The 17,575-nt window shown below is 33.7% G+C and overlaps 1 protein-coding gene across 1 annotated transcript in view; it reads right to left on the reverse strand.

The window, feature by feature from the left end:
• LOC108971207 (myocyte-specific enhancer factor 2) overlaps positions 1-17,575 on the reverse strand; it is a gene marked incomplete in the record, with an annotated part of 66,503 nt that overhangs the window by 45,025 nt on the left and 3,903 nt on the right. The window contains 1 exon segment of the mRNA XM_018937098.1: positions 4,263-4,375.

Consider the following 17,575-nt stretch of genomic DNA (forward strand, 5'->3'; position numbering starts at 1 on the left):
CAAATTTAGTGAAGATATCTCGTCAAATAAAGAAGTTTTCCTTCAAGAACTTCATTTTGTTCATTCAGTTCGTATGGCAGCTATATGCTATAGTATACCGATATTGAAAAAAACAAAATTTTTTTAAGAAAAGTAGCTCAAACAAACTGTTTTTAAGAGGCACATAAAATTGAAAATTATGTCAAGTCAGCCTCTGTAGCTAATTGGACGCTTTATAACTACACACTTCACCGCACACGACAATTGTAGTGTATTGGTATGTGGAAGCGCGCATGCAGTTCAGTGAATGAGTGCAACTGAGCAAACGTTCGGCCTGGGGTCACAACTTGACTTGGTTTGCAGTCTTATAGTGATTAGCACCTACCATTAATTACAACTACAAAAGCAAAATAGTTTTCTCGCACACTTCCAACGAAAGTCACGAAGCAGACACATACAATACATGCATGATGACAAAACAACAACAAGGATGATTGTCGAGCATTTGTAAGGAATGGAAATTGCGGTCATTCGAAATGAAAATGAAAGTAAATGGCTGCAAAGCAACTGAAGAAAGACACCTTATAAAAATAAAAAAATAAGAAACTATAAAGTGAAAATTGTGCCAACAGCAAAGCGTACGTGTCTAGAAGATTTCTAATTACGCACAGCAGTTGTGGCACAAACCAATGCCCACTTGAGCACATTTCCTGTCACGTCGACGCGCGCACAATGACAAATTATAAAACTATATGCATATAAAGGTGGTTAAAAAAGTACGCGCCCGAAGCAACCAAAATGCCGCTGAAGTGCTGAAGCAGATGTGGCAAGTGCTGCTGAAGGTATTTGGGAAGGAAGTGCGCACATAAACAAACACACGGAATGTGTGTTGGTGTCGAATCACAGGATGCAGTTGTCATTTGTGGCAAATTTGAACACATTTATTTACCATATATATGTGTGTGTGTGTGTGTCTGAGTTTGTCTATATATATATGAATATGTGTTTGTTTTGCATTTGTATTGCGGTCGAGTGCGCCGCGCATAGCACTTGAACACCAACGAGCCGCCCCGAAAAATGCAGGCCAATTGTCAGTGCATACACGGCGTATGAGTAACTTTTATTTGGCTTGTTGAATTTCACATTTGAATGTGGCGTTGCCAACTGCACCGAGCTGTCTTAACTAACTGACTGACTTGCTCTTTGCGTGAGTGAGTGACGCATAAGCAGTTTTAATGGCCAAATACTCGTTGTTGAGGCTCAGTTAGTGGAGTACAATAACAAGAACAATGGCAGCAGAAGCAACACTGCAAATATATTTGTGGACAGCTTCAATCTTCAATTTTTCAGTTTCCAATCATTTACAATTTTTTGTTATTTTTGCAATTTTTTCAATAAATTTGAAAGCATTCAACAGACAAAACACACATCTCCAATTAATGCTTCTGAGCATCTAAACTTGATGTCTGCTATGTGTGTAAGTAAATAACAGAATATGCTGCTATATACTTAGCTTTAAGGAAGTCATATAAATGCTAAACTAATTGTATACCAGAAAAATCGTTTCTTATAAGCAGTTGAGCAAGATAAAACAATAAAAAAAGCAGCCATTTAAAAACGTCTAAAAGTCGCCATATACATACATATATTCCAAGACAAGGAAAATGGGTGACATATTAGTTTTAGGCAAGCTTCGCTGAAAGACGATTATGCATGTCGGAAATGTTAGAACTTGAAAGTTAAAAATAACATTTTTTCATCGGATTGTGACTGATGCAGAAAAATAAATCTATTACTTAAAAAATTCTATGTGAAAACTGGCCAAACCAACCAAATTAACAGCAAAGCCGCATATCCATGACGTCTAGGTAATGTTCTGTACTGGGTAGAATCAGAAAGACGTGCTGTAGTATGAGCTTCTAAAACCAGGCGAAACCAATCCTGAAGTTGAAATTAGCAGCTTTGCCGAACAATGTCCGAAATTTTCGACCAGACATGAGACAATAATTTTGCATGACAATAGTCGGCTGGGTTGCAGCACCGATTAGAGCTATTTGGAAAGCAGCGGCTGGAAAATTTTGCCTCGCCTGCATTATAGCCTGACTCTTGCTTCTACTGACTAACACTTGTATTGGTCGTTGCAGAAGGCTCTCACTAGCATATGGTTCACATGAAAACACAAGAACAAGTTATTCTGTTGATTCATACTTGGCCACCAAGCCGGCGGAGTTCTTTTTTGAATATAATCCAAATCAAATTTTCAGAAAAATTGGAAAATGTTTTAACTTCAGATGGACAACATTTTGAATAATACTGGTTGGATTGTTTTTCTCCAGCACTATATATGCACAGACTTTGACGAAAAAACTTGGGTTTGAGATACTGATATAGTGTACTGGAGACCCGTCGTCATAACTTTTTGAGCGTACAGGCCGAACCTGGCTCTGAACATAAGCTCTCATAAGGACTTGTGTCAACTCTCGCCTGGCCTTTCTGCTTGCATAGATAACAATAGGGTTCATAAAGGGCAACTCCTGCAACGTGTGGTGATAGCGGCTTGAAGCGGAGACCCACTAGAACAAAATTAATACATCGCAACAACAACCCAAAAACCCAACAGAAAGAATAACAAAATAAAGAAGGGCAAAACGAGGAATACGCTACCGTCTACCGTAGAAATAGCAGGATGCTTAGATCGCCTATGCCCATCGCCACTCCAAAACAATCGAACAAAAGTGGAGAAAAGACAGCTTCAAGAAAAATTCCGCTCACACAAGCACCATCAACAAAACAAGGAGAAGAGAAGAGCCACCATAGAAGGGTCTCAAAACTCACCGAAACAAGAATACATTACCCAAATTAGACGTGCAGAAGACGAATCCTTACAAAAGTGCAAGTGTATCGAGCAAATAATGAAGTTGGCAATGGCAAAACCGAACAACGTGAGCATGAATGTTAAGAACGGAACGGAAAGTCACAGCTAGACAACTTTTTGACGTAATCAAGCGTTACTGTAGAAACTGGCTCATCGCAGAAAATGAGAAAATGAAGACGGGAACATCTAAGCATAACGACCATCGGGTCAATAACTTCGAAGCGGAGCGCGACAAGCCTTGTGAAGCCTCGAGAAACAGTGCGACCACGAAATGAAAAAGGCGGCCAGTGCAGGAAGGACGGTCTAAAAAAGCAGGGAAGACCCACGCAAACGAAGGAACGGTGGACGAAGCACATAAAAACGCAAAAGGAGGACAACAAGGGAGGAATATAGCTGTAAATAATAGGCCCAAACGACAATCAGAGAACGTGATTATAAAGTCAGCATAAGGTAATAGCTACGCCGAAGTTCTTAAGAATCTGCGGAGCATTGTAAATTTTAAGGAAACAGATTTTAAATGACATTAGAGACGGCTCAATTCGTTAAAGGAAATATTTACAATAGTCTTCAAGGCGCCCACACGTATTCAAGCAGCACAAATGGCACACGCTACTTATGCTAACTGCCAGCGTCGCTAATAAACACCTGTGCATACACACACACACGCACTTATTTGCACATTTTCATAGCGAAAGTGGAGGAGGAGACACACTTTGTAGAATAACTCAGTGTTTCCACACAAATTCTCAAGAAATGTTAGTAAAGCGTATGCTTATGCAACAATTGGCATTTCATAGCAATACAGGCAAACAGTTGTGCCTGTGTGTGTTTATTGTGTGAGTGTGAGTGCATGCATTTGTTATTTGTCTAGCGGAGCGATTGCCCGACAAATCGCCAAATGGCGGCAAATACTGCGACGACAGGCATATTAATGCTGGAGAGGAGCACATATAAAGATGCATAAATATACTCATATAGGTATATATTTATATCAACATACTAATGTAGATATGTATATCTTTATACTAACGTATATATATGTATACATACATACATACATGTATGTATATAAAAGCGTGTTTACTTCTATTGTCATTGGAGACATGCAGCGTCGCTGCTCCGGAGTTACGTGGTTGTGTTTACTTAAAAGTGTAGTAGTTGTTTTCATTTCCATCTATAAGACAGCTCATTTGTGCGCATCTTGCCACCAAAGAAATATTTCCCGGAAGCCGCTTAAATGCTTTGCTGCTGAGTTTTCTTCAGCCGCCATCTTTCATTGTTGCCAGTGGCAACAAGTCTTTATAGAAATATATATACATATGTTCATATATGTATAGGTATGTATTTATGAATATTATATAAAAATTATAGTAATGGCGCCTTATGCGGCAGCATCTCGAGCACTTACCGCTTTTTGTGGCAGCGTGTGTTGGAAAGCGTACTCCTGACGCGCCAATGTTTGCTGCAAATATAGCTGTGAGTGTGTATGCGTTGCTTCGTTGGTATGTGTGTTTAAAACAGCTGCAAAGAAATAAAAAAAAGGAATTAATTTCAAGTATTGAAAAAAGAAGATAATAAAACAAAAAACAAAAATATTCCTAATTAAGCGCTAAATAACAAGTAAACGCTGAATCATAATCGGCATGTTAATTTTTTTAAATGATTTAAATTTTTTTTTTTAATTTTATTTCGATTAATTTTTTTTCCTAATAGCATTTTTTTATTTCTTTTTTTTATATTTCGATAAAAAAAATTCGATTAATTTTGTCGATTAATTTTATTTTCGATATTAGGTATGTTTTTATTTCGATATTTTTTTATTTCGCTTAAAAAAATTATCGAATTTTATCGAAACAGTTTTTCTTATATATTATTTGTTTTTTTTTTTGTATTTTTTTATTGCGATACACTTTTTTTCTATTTCGATTAAAAATTTTATTTACGATAAATTTTTTTCGTTAGAAAATTCTCTTAAAAATTACACCAAAAAAATGTGTGTAGTATATTACACATTTTTATTGAACTTGTCGCTGCGCTGCCAATAAACACCTGCAATTGTCAGCAAAAGTGTGCAAATTAGCCAGCAAACTGGTTTCATATTTTTCCTTCACACCCACCCCGCCGCGCGCATATAAATTAGTGCAATTGCATTAACAGCTCGTTGGTTTAACTTAAATTAAAATTATTCTTTTTTCTCGTGCGTTTTACTTTTCCTCATTGCGGCGGATGAATGAACCCTGTTGCCAAATATTAAGCGAGTCTGTCATTAAAACCGATAACAAACAAAAAAATATAATAACAAAAAATAAATGTAACAAAAACTGGACGCCATAAAAGTTTGCTTAAAAACATCATTAGCACTTTTTGCCTGCTTGTGGTTATTGTTGTTATTGTGCTGCACCCAAATTCTTCATAAGCAAAAAGTGTCAAACGCAGCTGCACTTCCCTTTCGTTGGGACCGAAAAAAGTACGCAACCCGTTTGGTCAGTGTCAAAGTCAATGTTTCAATGTTGTTTTTTACGATTTGTTGGTGCTTCTGTGTCATATTCTTCTGCTTCTTCTTCTTGACTGTCTTCTGGCATTGCGTGTGCGCCGCGAATTACTTTTAAAATCATAAATAAGCCATTTATTGCTGCCTATGCAAATGCACCTGATGATTATGGCAGCGCGCCATAGCCCAGCGGGAATATTTGTCACACACTCCATTACATTCAAACAAACATCTTTACATGCAAACTGCTAACAGACATAACTATGGTTAGCAGGGCGTGGATTTCAGTCTTATGACTTTGAAATGGAAAGCAATGGTTTTATTTTTAAGTCTTATTACTGTTTACTGATATTAAACTACAACAAGAAAAAACAATATAATAATAAATATTTAGAGAAAACAAGATTTTCAGTGAAAAAATTTTTAGGAGAAATTTAATGAAATTTTTGTAAAAAAAATTATTAAAAATAAATAAAAAATATTCTTTTTTTACATTTTTTATTCTTTTAAATTTTTGTTATTAAATTAAATATTTAAATTAATATTACTAAGAAACAATAACTTATCTTTAAAAAACAAAAACATATTTCAACAAAAAAAAAAAAAATAAATCATAAACTATCACAACAAGAAAATAGAATACTCTTCAGAAATAAGTACATATAGAGGTTTCTATACAAGAACGTACGTGTTCGACCAAAAGTGAGTAGAGGAACTCCACAAGATAGAGCGGATACAGTGAAATATCTAGAGCTCATCCTGGATAGGAAGCTTTCATGGAAGCCGAAGAGGAGTAGGAGCCATTGGCAAAATGTGGAGTCTCTCAACGAAAGTGCTTCTCTGGCCCTACAACACCATAGTCCAGCCCATAATGTTCTATGGAGTCTTTATGTAGCGGAGGGCTCTAGAAAAGACCATACTTGCTAAGAAACTTGGGAGCTTTCAACGGACAACGGTCATCAGCATGTGTGGTGCACTGAAGTCCACTCCAACCACTTAACGCTATCTTGCACATAATGCCGGTAGACATCGTTGAAAGGTGTATGGCAGAGAATTTAGATTCTTAAAGAGCACGTGTCTGAACACTCGGATATCCTCACACACTTTGACTTCATACCAGATCACTCGGATCATGGTGTCGTCAAACCAACTTCTGACGGCTCATTCTCTTTCCATAATCTGGCGAGGGAGTTGTGGGTGGGAAGAAGAGGGGCAGTAAGCTTCTTTACGGATGGCTTAAAGCTTGGAGGGACGGTTGGTGGAGGGATTACTGTCAGGAGCTATATATCAATTCCAGCTTCATACTTCCTGACTATTGCAGTGTCTCTCAATCCGAGGTATTAGCCATTAAGGGAGTAGTATATTTACTGCTCCGGAATGCAGCCTCCCTTAAGTGACCATCCGCTCAGATAGCAGAGCGGCAATACTAGTCTTGCACTCATTAACAGACCCCGCTACCAATAGCATCGACTGTCTTTGTGATAGGACTGGTATGGCTGCCAGGCCACAGTGGAATCGCAGACAATTTTAAAACTGATGATCTAGCAAGAGACTATTCCCTAGAACCGCTATCGGTAGGCTTATACAGACGGACAGACAGGCTAAGTCCACTCGGATCGTCATGCTGATCGTTTATAGCTGTACCATATACCATTTATACCATACAATATTTTATAGGCCCTTCGACGATTCTTTCTGTGTGCTACAAACTTCGTGTTGAATGTAACAAATATAAGCAGCTCAGGATATAAATATAAAAATAGTAATAGGAGCAAAAAATTGCATCAAAAAAATATTAGTAATAACTAGTGATGGCCACTAATTCGAATTCCCATAATTTCATGTCTCAATACACCGAGTGCCATAAGGTACAAAACTTTTGCACTTAAGCAACACGATAGCAACAACAAACAAATAAAGAAAATACGTTTTAAATACGAAAGCAATAAACATAACTTAAGCGGTAGAAGACAGCTGATAACTGCGAGCAAGAAAGTAAACTCAACTCATAAAAGTACAGAGTAAAACTTAAGCTTCCGTCTTGTCATGCAAAACTTCCGGATGTTGAGCAGAAAGTTGTGATACCATTAAAATAATCTCACTTACAACAAACAAAAAGTTGAAACGCTGACAACACCGGAGTGGGATGCAGGGTGAGACGACTAGGTCGAATAAAGAAAAACTTTCGACAGATTGACAAGTGATATGTTGAATTGGCAGCATATTTCTGCAAGAATAAGTGAAGAAGAAAACAAGAAAAAGATAGCAGGGTGAAAGAAAAGAGAGAGTGTACCATTATATGCAAAAAAGAAAGCACTTTTTCGTAGCCCCTCAAGTGGCTTGAGATGCAGTGCGTGCAATGTGTCATAAATGTCGAGAAGTAATTGATTTATAAGCCGCCTGCATGGAGTAATGAGCGAGCAGGCTGTGGGTGTTTTTATTAGAAATGGATTTTTGGATTATACGCTGGTTGTACTGCTACTTGACAAAGAAAATTCCAGATTAGGTTATTTAAAAAAAGAAAAAGCGTCTACAAACACATGATTGAAAAAAAAACAACAGTTTTATTATTACTATGAGAATCATGGAAGGAGAAATAATTATATTTGCAGCAATGGATAAATTAAAAAGAGCGTATGTACAAGAAATTTAAATAGTAAGCAATACGTACAAAGTCAAGAGCAAACCAGCAGTGAAATAATGGAGTATCCCTTGAGTCATTATCGTTGGAAACCAAAGAGCACATCTTACCAAATCTTCCATAATAATAGACAAAAGCCACAGCCTACGAAGTCAGATATCATCTTACTAAAACTGATCCATCAATTATAAAATTGTTTATGGTATGACGTCTGTGTTTTATCTCTTATCAGATTTATTTTATGCTTGTTGTCATTTGAGGCCTATGTTTCACTAAATTGTGTCCAATAGATGCCTCAGCTATCGATTTCGATTGTGTTAAATCGGCAGTCTTTGAAAGTTTCTGGCGCTAAATTTCAACACTTTACAAATTTCATGTTTTCCATTAATTTCGTAAAAAGATATCGGAATCGTTGGGAATCTTGGAAAATATTTACAGTTATTCAGTTTTATTAAAAACAAAAGCCTACAAGTGGTTAGAAGCCTACGTTCCAAACGACCTTCGAACTCCTCAATTGATGAAAATATTAAACAAGTGAATATGGTGCTTGAAAATCGTCAGGCAAGTGTTAGATAGATAGCAAGAGAATTCGATATCGGTCTGAAATTGCTGCTCCGTGGAACTAGTTTTTAGTCGACCGAAGAGATAAAACAAACTTCGTTGAAGGAGCTGAAGGCCATCCAAAAAGTGCTTATGAAAAGTGTTTTGAGAACTTAAAATATTGTTGGCATAAGTGTATTACATCTGACGGGAATTAATTTTCGTGTACTTTTTTGGTCGTCTACATTTTGCTTTTTTTTTACTTTTTTACGTAAATTAAATGTGGGATAGCTCAGCGATATCCCACACAGCAGGACCACTTAACGATCAATTTGGTTGCATTGGCTTTTAGAATTTAGCTAATGAGCACCTTAAGGAAACGATAGCTAAATAAGCGCTGAAAGCAAAAGCGCATGAAAAGGTTTCCAGCAAGTGAAACTCTGAAGGATCTAAACTAAGCCTATTATTATTAATATTTTTCTTCTTTCACTGTTTACACTTTGAGGTCGCTCGCTTGTAACTTAGGGATAATATTATATAATTGAATCGCACCTATGCGAAAAAGAAATTATTTTAAAACAAAAAAGTCATAAGTGTGCATAAATGTGTGCGCTTGTTGTTGCCTGACTATTCTTTATTATAATCTCGACTCTATTTCATTATAACTCCTTTTGTATGATTAAATATTTATGCTGTTTCTTTCCCGATTGGTCGAGCTTGTCATGTGTGGTTCTTCAACTTTTCGTTTGAATTGTTTTCGAACCTTCTTTACACACTCGCTCGTCCGCACTGACCACACGACAATTGCCTGACGACGACTTGATTTCTGCGTAAAGTTCAAAGATAAACGAACTGTGGCACTGCGTCAGCGGCTTAGCGGCTCAGCAATGCATCTGCCTCATTCCCCGGCAAAACGCAAAGCGGCTTTTGGCGCGTGATTAAGTGCTGCACCAGAAAACCTGCCCATAAGCGCTGTGTGGTTTTGGTGACAAATTTGCTCGAAATATCACACTAATCAATTTCCCGGTAATTTAACTCATTTGGATTTCATTTAATTAGAGTGTTTTGTTTTTGTTTGCTGTTAATGTGGAATGTGGGGAGGTCAACGGAGGTCTTACAGCTGTCTGAGTTGAAAGGCACCGCACGGAAGTTGAAATCGATTAATGGCGAGCAGGTGTTGAGCAGTTATTGTAGCAGTTCCTCAATTTTAGATATTTTTTTTGTTTGTTTTTGTAATACCCACAAGTGTCGCAGAGTTTTTATCGATTCCAAATATTTTCGAAAACTTTTTCATACCCAAAAATTACATTTTTTAAATTTTTAAAATCAAAATTAAAAAAGAAATTTAAAAATTTAAAAATTAAAAAAGAAATTTAATTTTTTAATTTATAACTAAAAAAAATTTAAATTTTGTAAAACTAAAATAAAAAAATGTAATTTAAAATGAAAAAAAAAATATTTTAAAAATTCAAATTAAAAAATTTACATTTGTATTCATTATTTTCCAAGTCTTGGTTTTCCATTTTTTCATTTCTAATACACTAGCCTCAAAAATTTAAATTTTTTAATTTTTTTTATTATGGGCTTTTGTTTTGGTGTTTGTAATTAGTACATTTTTCCTAAACATTTGTAAGTTTTTTCTTTTTTTCCCAAATAAACGAGAAACTTCTTTTTTATTATGCAATTTTTTATTTGCTAAAAATATTGTGCTTCCTTAAAACAAAAATAAAGGTAAAGTAAGTCTTTTGAACAAAAAAAAAAACAACCTATTCAAAACAATTTTTTTCTTTGCATGTTTTCCATAATAACTTTTACCAATGCGCCTGAATGTAGGCAACACTTTTGTTTTACATTTTGATATACTGTAAGTTTTGTAATATTAATGATAAGCACCAAAAGGTAGGCAACGTTTCCGCTTCACATTTTCGAATATGAAAATTTTCTGACATCAATACTGATTGCCAAAATGTAGGCAAGGATTTTGTGTCACATTTTACAATACTGTAAATTTTTCTGATATTAATAAGAGCCAAAATGTAAACAACGTTTTAGTTTTAAATTTTTTTATACTAGCAATTGTTTAATATCAATAATAAACGCAGAAAGGTAGGCAATAGCAATGATATCTTTAAAATGCTTGGATTTACTACGTTTTTCTAAAAATAGTTTTTTCTAATAATTTATTTTTAACGAAGGTCTGCCTAAACTGTATAATGGTTTAGATGAACTAGTTTATTCTGAAGAATTACCAATATCAATAAGGTATAACCTTTTGAATAGTAAGCTTAGCTGTTTAAATAAAGTCCTTTAATATATTCCAGGAAGTAGTTATATAATTTTTCAAACCATTTATTAGCAAATATTGAAAAAAATAAAACTTAAAACCCCTTAAGACCACTTAAGACCACTTAAACCACAACAACAGATTAAAAATTAGTGTCGCAATCAACTAGATCTGACCTCACCTAATCGAAATTCGTTAAGCACGCATTTCATTTGACGCAACACCCGCGAAGACATACGACATAAATCAATGAGTAGCAGCGCTATGTATACGTTTAGACTTTGAAGAGAACCGGAGAGCGCGATTTCTGCAAATTCCACCAAATCTTACTATTAAGCCTTATTTTATTACTAAAAAGTATTAAATTCTTATCGACAAATGCTAGTTTGTCACTGATATGAACACATACTCTTAAGTCCATGACAGAGCAGCGCGCAAAGTTCTCACTGATAATCAGTCAAGTTTAGAATGAGTGTTTTTTGAGTGTGTGAAAAATACTCACCAACTACAAATGAATATCGGTGTGATTCAGTGGGCAATTTTGCGCGACTAGGTCTTGGTTTCTTGGTTAGAGAGGTAAGGTGCTCATTAGAAGAATAAATCTAGATAAGTTATGCTTATATATACGGGTTGAGGTAGTGCTGATCAATTCAAGATAACCCGAAAAAAATATAATGTGTTATGCTTATTTGGTTTGGTATTTATCTACATAGGTGTAATAGGTATATACCATATATTTGTATGTGTAAATCTATAATAGCAGATGCAAACGAGTGCAGGTGTGGGCCGATACAATCAGTCAGGAAAAGGGGAAAGTGGAGGAAATTAAATTAACACTCCAGACTACATTGTCGCAAATCTTAAGATCCCATAAAGACTAATGGCTTTTATGCGATAAAATGGGTGCAAGAGAACTCAAACATTGATAAAAAAAGGAAAGATATTGAAACTAAAGTCAACAAGTAAATAAGGGCTAAGTTCAGGTGTAATTGAACATTTTATACTCTGGAAAGATGGCAAGAGCGTTCGACACCTCCGACGAGTCCGTTCGAATGATTTTGATGGATATTTTGGGTATGAGACGCGTTCTTACTTGACTCGTTCCGGTAAAGATGATTTTATTTTCAAAAAAAAAAAATATAGATTTCTTTGGACATGCTTGCTCGTGCGAATTCCGATCGCACACTCATGGAGAGCATTATAACTGCCAATGAGACATGGGTTTATGAGCGAAATCAGCGAAACCAAAAAAAAAACAAAAACACACCAAAGCCGCTCATAAATCAAGGTGATGCTCATTCTTTTTTCTATATTCATGGTTTGATGCATCACGATTTTGTCTCGAAGAGATAGACGATCAGAAAGAGTTTCTGTTAGGCCGTTTTGATTCATTTGCGTGAGAATTGCGGAAGAATAATTCATAGATTTTAGAAGATGATAGTGCTCCATCGGATTTGTAAAAAATTTTGGTCATTTTTAACAACATGACATTTTAATTCCAGAAAACGTTGCTCTCTGACATTTACTAAGGTTCCTTACAGAGTGACCGATACTTTCGGTAATAAGTCAACTGATTTCGACCATTTTCACTATATTAATAATATCACGTACAAAACTTGCTTTTTAATAAGTTAGATGGTTTAATTAAAATAATTTTTGATATTTTATAAATTTTTTTAGTTAAAGCTTTATAAAATTCATGAAAACTTTTTATAAAAAAAAAAATTATGTAACTAAAAAAATCTTATAAAATTGAAATTAAATTTGCAAAATAATTTTTTATTACATTAATCGTAATTTTAGCAAAAATTAAAAAATTTATAAAAACTGCAATAATTAACAAACTTTTAGCTACCACTGTTGGGCGATAAGCGCCTCTGCGTGTCACACCTACACATATGTACATATGCACTTACAACAGTCACAAATCAAGAAAAAATACAGTAACAACAAATTCCACACACACACACACACGAACTATTATCACCCGAAGTCACGTTAGCATGTGTATGTGTGTGTGAATGTGCGAATCTATCTCTCGGCGCATAGCCAAAAAATTCACAGTGGCACACGTTGTGGTCGCATGAGACGCAGACGGCGACAGCACCTGATTTGTGCTGCTGATAATAGCCGTTATCACTGCTGAGTATTATTTACTACATGCATACATTCATACATACGCTTCTACATATTATTATATATATTATATCATAAAAAAAACATATTATTAGCAGGTATGTATGTATTTGTGTATGCACATATGCAAAAAAGTAAGCACACAACGAATGTGGCTAACAAATCTGCAATGTGAACTTTAACAAGGCGATTAAACGTTTTAGCATAGGCGCTTTTCTCCAGTTGTCAGCGTGCTTGCATGCATGTGTATGTGTGATGTTTAGCTTTCTTTAGCAGCCACTTATCGGCTTAAGCTGTTAAGACGAGTCATAAGACACACATACATATGTACACACAAACAAACAACTACACATGGCACCTCTTATGCTGGGTGTCTGCTTGAGGACTGAGATCAACAGGGCTTATCAAAATCCGCGCCTTAAAGTTTGCGGGTGTGTATGTTATTATCTGCTAAGCGGGTAGTTGTTGTTGTTTTCTTTTCTTTTCTTTTCTTTTCATGTTTTTATTGGTGTGATAACTGCAATTGTTGTTGTTATAGGAGATGTTGTTGTTTTTGTTGTTGCATTGTTATTGGTTTTGTTTTTATATGCAAATATGTTATTGTATTGTTGTTGTATTTTTAACGTGTTGTTGTTGTTTTTGTTGTTTCGCATGTGATGCTATATGACTTGTTGTTGTTTTTGTTTTTATTTCATGTCGTGGTTTTGTAGTTTAGTGGTTTTGTGCATTTGTTGTTGTATTCTGCTTTTTTGGTATTTGTTGTTGCTATTGTTCTCTTTTTCTATATATGTGTTGTTGTTTGTGTTGTCAGTGCACAGTTACTCTAAAATGTTTATTGGTTGTTGATTTTGATATTTTGTTACTGTTGTTGTTGTTGTGGCTTTATTTTACACTATTTGTATATGTCGTTTCTTGCTCTCGTATTAACTGTTCTATTATCTATGCATGCGCATGTATGTATTATAATTTTTATAGCGGGTCATTATAGTAAATACTTGTTGTTTTTGTCCTTTGCTTGTCTCAATAGAATTTTACATATTTTCGCACATTTTACTTGCCTTTATTGTTGTTGCTATATTTGCTTTTACTTTCATTTTCTGGCATTGCTTTTTGTTTTTGGTTTTTGGTGTTTTGTTGATAAGATAGTGAGGAGCTACAACAACCACACAAGCAGGCAAGTCAGCGCATATGCATATATGTACATACATCTACATTTATATATACACACATAAATTAAGTATATATACACACACATTATTATATATATATATTTCATGTATGTGCGGGTGTTTTAGTTTTGTAATTATTAATTCTTACGAGCGGCTACGTCTCTTCGGTTGCCTGAGTGTGTGTGACTGTGTTCGATACAATCTCAGTGTGCATAACCTTGGCTTTGCCCATAGTTATCAGTCAGCCAACTGATGTCATAAAAAAAGTGAATTTATTTCGGTATTTCTTACAATTATTTTTAGTGATATTTTTTGCCATTTAAATTAAACTTTATTATTTATAAATAAACAATTTGTTATTATTCATAAATATGGGAAATATGAAAGCTCACAATGCTGCTTTCAATATCTTTGTAAAAGTCAAATATTAAGAACTGGGACAGGGATGTGAGTCACTTGACTCACCGAAAGCTACTCAAATTGCATTATGTTTACTGGATTTCTTTAAAAATTTTCTTGATTTCCCCATAATCAAGAGTTTAGTGACTCGCACTTAATGTGTAAAAACGCATTCAATTAATTTTCGATAGTAAGGTCTAAGAACTAATGATTTTTCAACCAATTTTAGCTCACTCTACAGACCTGCTATGGTGCTTTTAAGTGAAGTTCTTAAAATTTTGTTACGAAATTTGAGTTAAAGAGAAATTTTGAAAATTTTCTTGAACAGAAGTGTTCAAATATAATCAAATGAGCTATTTCATTGCAGGAAATATGTTTTGAATAAATAAGTTCTCTTAAGTATTGCTTCAACGATTTATTTCAACATGAAATCAATTTTGGAACTCCAAGTTTGCTCCCAAAATTTTCTTCATTCGAACTGTCATAAAGTTTTTTCGTCTGAAGTGCATTTAATTACTTCAATATACGTACATACCTATGTACAAAGGCATTTAAACAACTTAGATAGCCAATGAGAATAATTTCGTAGACGTGAACTCGTAGGCACTAATTGATCGATTGATTTTATCATAAAATCGTCAATATTTATTATAGCTTTTGAAAAATAATTTAAAAAACTCCAAAAAGTGGAAAAAATTATAATAAAATAACTCTAGTAAACACTTTTACACACATTTAATAATTGTAAAAGCAAAACTATTGTGAAATAGTTTTAGCATAAAATATTGTGAAAACTAATTTAAAAAATGTTACAAAAATTTGCTAAAAATTATTGCACAAAAGTGATAGCGAATATTTTGATAAAATAAGTATGGTAAAAAATAGAAAAAACCTTTAAAAAAAATCTAAAAATTATGGCAAAATATATTAAAAAATTATAGCAAAATTATCGCAAAATAATCATAGAAAAAAAGTATAGAAAAATTGTAGTATAAACTTATAATAAAGAATAATTCAAAAACTCAAAATTTGGTCAAATTATCATTCAAACTCAAAATAGATTTATTTTACTGATACTGACAAAATTTCTACTCCTCTCTTAAACCTCTTAAACGAACTTTTAATTTTACTTAAATTTAGATTTTGTTATTTTAAGACGAAATTAGGCAAATAAACAGAATAAATAATTATGTGGTTGCTATAATATAGTGCACAAAGAGAAATAACTAAGTCCACTAAGTCCGAAAAATTTGAAAATTTAATTGCTATTTTCGACATGAGATCAAGTAGGACATACAATAGGGTGTCCCGAAATTAGTGCAAGATTTAAATTTGCAGCCAATTCAACAAACTTCAGAGTCTCGAATGTTATCTGACTTTTCTTAGTACGATAGAACTTGTTCTAACAATCTCTTAAATATTGAACGATTAAAAAAGAAAAACGTATGACGTTATAAACTCTGATTATGATAAATTTCATTAAAAAATAAAAAATACAAAATCAATTTTTAAAACTAAAAAAAAAATTGTTTAAGGAAGATTGTTTAAGGTTATCGCTGAAGATTGGCTGAAACATAATTCAGAACAAACATACAAGCAAAAATAACATACATACACCCTATACAACTAAACTCTTGACAACTGGAAATCAGTTGAATAATCAATATCACTCACCTCAAAATAATTTAACAAACGATAAAATCTCATACAAAACTTTCAAAACTATCTCAGTTTGAGAATCACTTAAAACTTGAATTGAGTAACCGTAATTGATAAAGACAACAAATCAGATAACACAATAGCAAACCGATTAGCACTAGAGTGTAAAAAAGCGCTGAGTGTAGGTGAAGATAGCGATAAATGCTGTCTAGCATGAGAAAGAGTAAATAAACATAATTTTCAGAAATTACGAAGAGAGTGCCACAGGTGTATATTTTGTACCAAAATAATATGGACTGGTAACAGTAGTATATTTTTATAAAAAAAAAAGCAGAAACTTTGGAAAAAGAGCGCAAAGATATATGAACTTTTACACAGTTTCAATTTTTCAACAAACTCAACTTAAGCGTTTTTAAATTTGGCAAATACGCTGCACTGATTGGAGTCATAATGAAGTGAGACATGAAGCTTGTGAACTCACAAGCGTCGCATGTAAGAGGTCTCGGCTTATCAGCTGGAGACTTGGGTGTGAAATGAGAGAAATGCAAGCGACGTATGGGCGCTGTGATGCATGAAGTTGAAGGAGAAGTAAAACGTTGCAGTTTTAAGATTGAAATGCATATTCAGATTGCAAAAATATAAACAAGGAAATGAAAAACAGTTTGCGTATTCTTGTTGGTGGCAAATATTGCCAAGAAAAATTTTTACAAATACTACAAAGTTTTTTTTTTTCTTAAATTGGAATTTTTAATATTAAAATTTGTTACAGTTAATTAAGCTTTTTCCTAGAGTTCTGATTTCGTTTTAAATTTAGTAGATTCTGAAAACTTTAACAGGCTTTGCAGACGCAACTCGCAATGGTCTTACTTTGTTTTGTAATCCAGTTTTTCGTTTTTTCATATTTTTTTTTTTTTTTAAATTTGTTTCATATTTTTTTTGATAACCCTTAATCAATGAAATGAGCGCCGTTGCTGTATGCTGAGAGTAAAATTCTGTATTCTATGTTATTTATTGCACATCTCTGACGCACAAGTCCGGAAGTTTTAAAACTTTGCTTAAGTAAAAAATCATGCTCAAAATTTAAATAATTTGAACTTAAAAATATTAAATTAAAATTATAGCAAAAAAGTTATTGTAAAAAGGGTTTTGAAAACTAATTTTAAAACTTAAAAAATTGGTAAAACTTACTAAATTATAACAAATATTATAGCACAAATTTATAGGAGAAAATTTTAGCAACAAAATATGACAACAAAAAATTATAACCAAAATTAGATATAATAAAATGATTTTATTAAAAGTGAAAACAAAAACTAACTTAATAGATTTAAAATTATAGCATTATAATTTCAGCTAACAAGTTATAGCAAAACTTATGATAAAATAATTATAGTAGAAAATT

This window comes from Bactrocera latifrons, unplaced genomic scaffold (genome assembly GCF_001853355.1).
Source record: "Bactrocera latifrons isolate USDA-ARS-PBARC rearing strain unplaced genomic scaffold, ASM185335v1 scaffold_33, whole genome shotgun sequence".
Lineage (NCBI taxonomy): Eukaryota > Metazoa > Arthropoda > Insecta > Diptera > Tephritidae > Bactrocera > Bactrocera latifrons.